Below are 7530 nucleotides of genomic sequence, written 5' to 3' on the forward strand. Positions count from 1 at the left end.
CCTACCCGTGCGGGGGAGGTGGACCGGGCCTCCCTACCGGACTGTGGGAGGAGGACCTGGCATCCTTACCCACATGGGCGGGGTAGACCTGGCCTCCCTACCGGCGATGGTGTGGTAACCAGGCCTCCCTACTGGCGCGGGTGAGGTAGACCTGGCTTCCCTGCCCGCACAGGATGGGTAGACCTGGCCTCCCTACTCGTGCGGGTGGGCTAGACCTGGCCTCCTTACCCGCACAGGCAGGGTAGATCTGCCCTCCCTGCCGGCGCGGGCGGGTTACACTTGGCTTCCCTACCCGCGTGGGCAGGGTAGTCTTCGCCTCCCTACCACGCGGGTGGTGTAGACCTCTACTCCGTACCGGCATGGGCGAGGTAGACCTGGCTTCCCTACCCACGCAGGCGGGATAGACATAGCGTCCCTGCCTGCGCCAGCGGGGTAGACCTGGCCTACCTGCCGGCGCCGGTGGGGTAGACCTGGCCTCCTTACCCGTGCAGGCAGAGTAAACCTGGCCTCCCTATACCCCGCGGGGGGTTAGACGTGGCCTCCCTAATGGCGCGGGCGAAGGAGACGTTGCGTCCCTACCTGCGCGGGCAGGGTAGACCTGGCCTCCCTACCCACGTGGGCGGGGTAGACCTAGCGTCCCTGCTGGCACCGGCGGGATAGACATGGCCTCCCTACCAGCGCCGGAGGGGTGGAACTGGCCTACATACCTGCGCGGGCAGGTTAGACCTGGACTCCGTACTGACGCGGGTGAGGTTGACCTTGCCTCCCTACCTGCATGGCCGTGGTAGAACTGGCCTCCCTATCCACACGGGCGGGGTAGACCTGGCCTCCCTACCCACGCGGGCGGTGTAGACCTGGATTCCCTACCAGCGCCGGAGGGGTAGACCTGGCCTCCCTACTCGCGCGGGTGGGGTAGACCTGGCCTCCCTACCCCCTCGGGCGGGATAGGTTTGGCCTCCAAACCCGCGCGGGCGGGGTAGACCTGGCCTCCCTTCCTGCGCACGCGAGGTGGACCTTTCCTCCCTACCCACGCGGGCGGGGTAGACATAGCCTCAACACCGGCACGGGACAGGTAAACCTGGCTTCGTTACCTGCGCGCACGGGGTATAACTCGCCCACCTGCCGGTGCCAGCAGTGTAGACTTGGCGTCCCTACCCAAGCGGGTGGGGTAGACCTGTCCTCCCTGTCGGAGCAGGTGGGGTAGACCTGGCCTCCCTACCCGCGCGGGCAGGGTAGACCTGGCCTCCCTATCCGCGCGGGCGGTGTAGACCTGGTGTCCCTGCTGGCACTGGTGGGATAGATATGGCCTGCCTACCGGCGCAGGAGGGGTAGACCTGCCCTCCCTACCTGAGCGGGCGGGGTAGACCTGTCCTCCATAGCCTTGAGGGCGGGGTAGACCTGGCCTCCCTACCCCCGTGGGCGGGGTAGAGTTTGACTCCACAGCTGCGCGGGCGGGGTAGACCTGGCCTCCCTACCCGCGCGGGTGGGGTAGACCTGGCCTCCCTACACGCTCCGGAGGGGTAGACCTGGCCTCCCTACCCACGCGGGCAGGATATACCTGACCTCTGTACCCACGCGGGCGGGGTAGACCTGGCCACCCTATCCACACGGGCATCGTTGTAGGAGTCGGTCAGAAAATCAGCATTGTCTTAACATCGTCATCAGGAACATGAACAGTACGGACAGAAAATCAGCATTGTCTCAACATCGTCATCAGGAACATGAACAGTACGTTATCTGACAACAGCCTGTTTGGGAGTGCAGTGGCCGATCCCAAGAACAGAATGCGCGGTACAAGGCTCTGTTAAAGATAACCACACAGCTACTGTCCAAAAAGGATGGATTGCAATTCTTACCATAACATCGATGAAGAAATCATGAACTTTAGACGAACTTTGCTTCATTATAGTACCAAAACACACCTCCAAGACTTACCATGCCTCGGACACTGACCCTGTGCCTGCGTAATAGCCTCGCTCGAGAAGGGCGGAGTCTCCTGAGGCAGAGGTGGAGCAAGGTGTGTTACTAAGCATAAAAGATGACTTCTGAACAACGGAAATTTGAAGCTTCCCCACCAAGGACCACGACGATCGATGACGCAGCATTAGCTGGACCCGGGACTGTTAGGACATCTTGTGATCAGCGGCGGTAGCTATAACTTCTCTTTCTCCTCTCTCTAAACTTTACTTTACTTTTCTGCTTTCTTTCACCCATCTCTAAGTATCGCATGCCACTTCAAAGGAATACAATAAAGTTTTACTGTGTGATTATTGCTATCCCCTTTGGTGTTGGTCACCTTAATTTTGCACTTTCGAGATCGTAGCAAACGAACAATCACGAGTCCACCGAGTGGACCGTGACAGGGGTAGACCTGGCCTCCCTAACCGTGTGGGCAGGGTAGACCTGGCCTCTCGGCCGGCACCGGCGGAGTAGACGTGGCCACCCTACCCACGCGGGCAGGGTAGACCTTGCCTCCCTGCCTGCGTGGGTGGGGTAGACCTGGCCTTCCTAACCGCGTGGGTGGGGTAGACCTGGCCTTCCTAACCGCGTGGGCGGGGTAGACCTGGCCTTTCTACCCTCGCGGGCGAGGTACACCTGGCCTCCGTCCCCGCGCGGGCGGGGTAGACCTGGCCTTCCAACCCACGCGGGCGAAGTAGATCTGGCCCTCTTGCCTGCGCCGGCTGGGTAGACCTGGCCTCCTTACCCACGCAGTCGGGCTAGACCTGGCCTCTCTGCCGGCACCGGCGGAGTAGATGTGGTCTCCCTGCCCGCGCGAGCGGGGTAGACCTGTCCCTCGTACCCACGCCGTCGGTGTAGACCTGGCATCCCTACCCACGCCAGCGGGCTAGACCTAGCCTATCTTCCCGCTCCAGCGGGGTAGACCTGGCCTCCCTGCCAGCGTTGGCGGGGTAGACGTGGCCTCCCTACCCGCGCAGGCGGGGAGACCTGTCCTCAATACCCGTGCGGGCGGGGCAGACGTGGCCTACTTAACCTCGCGGGCAGGGTGGACCTGGACTCCCTACTGGCGCGGGTGAGGAAGAACTGGCTTCCCTATCCACACGAGCGGGGTAGACTTGGCGTCCCTGCCGACGCTGGCGGGGTAGACATGGACTCCCTACTGGCTCCAGAGGGGTAGACCTGGCTTACATACCCGCGCGGGCGGGGTAGACCTGGATTCCGTACTGACACGGGCGAGGTTGACCTGGCCTCCCTACCCGAGCAGGTGGGGTAGACCTGGCCTCCCTAACATCGTGGGCGGTGTAGACATAGCGTTCCTACAGGCGCCAGTAGGTTAGATCTGGTCTCCCTACCCGCGCGGGCGGGGTAGACCTGTCCTCCATACCCGTGCTGGCGGGGTAGACCTGGCCTACTTACCCTCGTGGGGGGGTAGAACTTGACTCCCTACCGTCGCGGACGAGGAAGACCTGGGTTCCCTACCCCCTCGGGAGGGGTAGACCTGGTGTCCCTGCCGGTGCTGGTGTGGTAGACCTGGCCTCCCTACCCACGTGGGCGGGGTAGACCTGGCCTCCCTACCCGCGTGGGCGGATAGACCTGGCCTCCCTACCGGCGCGGGCAGGGTAGACCTGGCCTCCCTACCCCCACGGGCGGGGTAGAGCTGGCCTCCCTACCCCCGCGGGCGGGGTAGACCTTGCCTCCCTACCGCCGCGGGTGGGGTAGACCTGGCCTCCCTGCTGGCGCCAGCGGGGTATACCTGGCCTTCCTACCCACGCGGGCGAATTAGATCTGGCCATCCTGCCTGCCCCGGCTGGGTAGACCTGGCCTCCTTACCCACGCAGTCGGGCTAGACCTGGCCTCTCTGCCGGCACCAGCGGGGTAGACGTGGCCTCCCTACCTGTGCGAGCGGGGTAGACCTGGCCTATCTTCCCATGTGGGCAGTGTAGACCTGGCCACCCTACCTGCTCCAGCGGGGTAGACCTGGCCTCCCTACCCGATTCAGGGGAGTAGACCTGGCTTCCCTGCTGGCATCGGAGGGGTAGACGTGGCCTCCCTACCAGTGTTGCAGAGGTAGACCTGGCCTCCCTACCCGCGTGGGTGGTGTAGACCTGGCCTCCTTACCCGCGAGGGTGGGGTAGACCTGGCCTCCTTGCCACACCGGCGGGGTACGCGTGGCCTCTCCACCCACGTGGGCAAGGTAGACCTGGCCTCCCTAAGCGCACATGCGGGGAAGATTTAGATTCCATGCAGGCGCCGGCGGGGTAGACATGGCCTCCCTACCCACGCGGGCGGTGTGGTCCTGACGTCCCTGCCAGCGCCGGCGGACTAGACCTGACCTCCCTAGCCAGCGCCGCCGGCGTAGACCTGGCCTACTTAGCTGGCGTCAGCGGCGTAGACATTGCCTCCCTAGCCGGCGCCAGCAGGGTAGACCTGGCCTCCCTGCCTGCGCCGGAGCGGTAGACCTGTCTTCCCTGCTAGCGCCTGCGGGGTAGCCCTGGTCTCCCTGCCGGCGCCGGCGGGGCAATCCTGGCCTCCCAAGCCGGCGCCGGCGTCGTAGACCTGGCCTCCCTATCAGGCGTCGGCGGCGTAGACATTGCCTCCCTAGCCGGTGCCGGTGGGGTAGACCTGGCATCCCTGCCGGCGCCAGCGTTGTAGACCTGGCCTCCCAAGCCGGTGCCGGCAGGGTAGACCTGGCCTCTCAAGCCGGCGCTGGCGGCGTAGACCTGGCCTCCCTAGCCGGCGCCAGCGGGGAAGACGTGACCTCCCAAGCCGGAGCCAGCGGGATAGACCTGACCTCCGTAGCAAACGCCGGCGCGGTAGACCTGGCATCCCTACCCCGCGCCGGCAGGGTAGACCCGTTCTCCCTAGCCGGCGCCGGCGAGTTAGACCTGGCCTCCCTGCCAGCGCCAGCAGTGTAGACTTGGCCTCCCTAGTCGGCGCCGGTGGGGAAGACCCTGCCTCCGTGCTGGCGCCAGCGGGGAAGACCCTGCCTCCCTGCCGGTGCCAGCGGGGTAGATCTGACCTCCCTAGCCGGCGTCGGCGGCGTAGACATCTCCTCCCTAGCCAGCGCCGCGGGGTAGACCTGGCCGCCCTGCCGTCGCCAGCGGGGTAGACCTGGCCTCCCTGCCGTCGCCAGCGGGGTAGACCTGGCCTCCCAAGCCGGCGCCGGCATCGTAGACCTGGCCTCCCTGCCAGCACCGGCGGTGTAGACCTGGCCTCCCTAGCTGGCACTGGTTGGGAAGACCTGGCCTCCCAATCCTGCGCCGGCATGGTAGACCTGGCCTCCCAAGCCGGTGCCACGGGGTAGACCTGGCCTCCCTAGCCGGCGCCGGTGGGATAGACCTGGCCTCCCAAGCCGGCGCAGGCGGGGTAGACCTGGTCTCCGTAGCTGCGCCAGTGTGGTAGACATAGCCTCCCAAGCCAGCGCCAGCGTGGTAGACCTAGCCTCCCAAGCCAGCGCCAGCAGGGTAGACATAGCCTCCCAAGCCGGCGCCGGCGGCGTAGACCTGGCCTCCAAGCCGTTGCCGGCGGCGTAGACATTGCCTCCCTAGCTGGTGCCGGCGGGGTAGACCTAGTCTCCCTAGCCAGTGCCAGTGGGGTAGACATGGCCTCTCTAGGCGGCGCCGGCCGGGTAGACCTGGCCTCCATGCCGGCACCTGCGGGGTAGACCTTGCCTCCCAAGCCGGTGTCGGCGTCGTAGATCTGGCCTCCTTAGTCGCCGTCTGCGGCGTAGACATTGCCTCCCTAGCCGGCACGAGCGGGGTAGACCTGGCCTCCCAAGCCCGCGCCGGCAGGGTAGACCTGGCCTCCCTAGTCGGCGTCGGCGGCGTAGACATTGCCTCCCTACCCGGCTCCGGCGGGGTAGGCCTGGCCTCCCTACCTGTCGCCGGCAACGAAGATATTGTCTTCCTAGCCGGTTCCAGCGGGATAGACCTGGCCTCCCAAGCCGGCACCGGCGGGGTAGACCTGGTCTTCGTAGCCGCGCCAGCGTGGTAGACCTAGCCTTCCAAGCCGGCACCGGCGGGGTAGACCTGTCTTCCTTAGCCGGTGCTGGCGGGCTAGACCTGGCCTCCATAGCCAGCGCCGGCGTCGTAGACCTGGCCTCCCTAGCCGGCGTCGGCGGCATAGACCTGACCTCCCTAGTCGGCCCCGGCGGGGAAGACCTGGCCTCCCTTCCGGCGCCGGCGGGGTAGACTTGGCCTCCCTGCCGGCGCGGGCGGGGTGCTCCGGGTATCCTTACCCGATGCTCCAGGGTAGGCCTCGCATCCCATACCTGATCCTCCGTTGTAGTACGTCTACCCAAATTGGTAATCAGGTCTAGTACAATTACCACCCGCCGGTACTCCGAGCTAGTATCGGTACCACCTGTTGGTACTCCGGGCTAGTACCTGTACCCCACCCCCGCCCCCCGCCTGGTACTCCGGGATGGTAGCGATAAGCAGTGCCGGTAATACGGTGTAGTACCAGTACGCACACCGGTACTCCGGGGTAGCACCCGTACCCCCACCGGTACTCCAGGGTACACTTGCTATCCCTACGGGCGATCGGAGGTAGGCCCGACCTCCCTACATGACCCTCTGGGATAGGCCGGCTATCCCTACCTGATGCTCAGGGCTAGGCCTGGCCTCCCAAGCCGGCGCCGGCGGGGTAGACCTGGCCTCCCTAGCCGGCGCCGACGGGGTAGACCTGGCCTCCCTGCCGGCACCGGACGGGTCGACCTGGCCTCCCTAGCCAGCGCCAGCGGGGTAGACCTTGCCTCCCTTCCGGCGCCAGCGGGGTAGACCTGGCCTCCCTGCCTGCGCCGGCGGGGTAGACCTGTCTTCCCTGCCGGCGCCGGCGGGGTAGACCTGGTCTCCCTGCCGGCGCCGGCGGGGCAATCCTGGCCTCCCTAGGCGGCGCCGGCGCGGTAGACCTGGCCTCCCAAGCCGGCGCCGGCGTCGTAGACCTGGCCTCCTTGCCGGCGCCGGCGGGGTAGACGTGAGCTCCCTGCCGTCGCCGTTAGGGTAGACCTGGCCTTCCTGCCGGCGCTGGCAGGGTAGAATCAAAGAATCATTTTGGTTGGAAAAGACCTTCAAGATCATCGACTCCAACCATTAACCGTGCCCCCTAAACCATGCTCTGGAGTAATCTGTCCAGTCGCTTTTTCAATACCTCCCGGGATGGTGAATCAATCACTTCCCTGGGCAGCCCATTCCAATGTTTGACAACCCTCTCAGTAAAAAAATTTTTCCTAATATCTAAGCTAAATCTCCCTTGCCTCAACTTGAGGCCATTTCCTCTTGTCCTATCTCCAGACACCTGACAGAAGAGACCAACACCCACCTCACTACAACCCCCTTTCAGGTAGTTGTAGAGAGCTATAAGGTCTCCCCTCAGCCTCCTCTTTTCTAGACTGAACAACCCGAGGTCCTTCAGCCGCTCCTCATAAGACTTGTGCTCAAGGCCCCTCACCAACTTGGTTGCCCTTCTCTGGACACGCTCTAGCAGCTCAATGTCTTTCCTGTAGTGAGGGGCCCAAAACTGAACACAGTACTCGAGGTGCGGCCTCACCAGTGCCGAGTACAGGGGAACAAC

This window comes from Harpia harpyja, unplaced genomic scaffold, assembly GCF_026419915.1.
Source record: "Harpia harpyja isolate bHarHar1 unplaced genomic scaffold, bHarHar1 primary haplotype scaffold_39, whole genome shotgun sequence".
NCBI lineage: Eukaryota > Metazoa > Chordata > Aves > Accipitriformes > Accipitridae > Harpia > Harpia harpyja.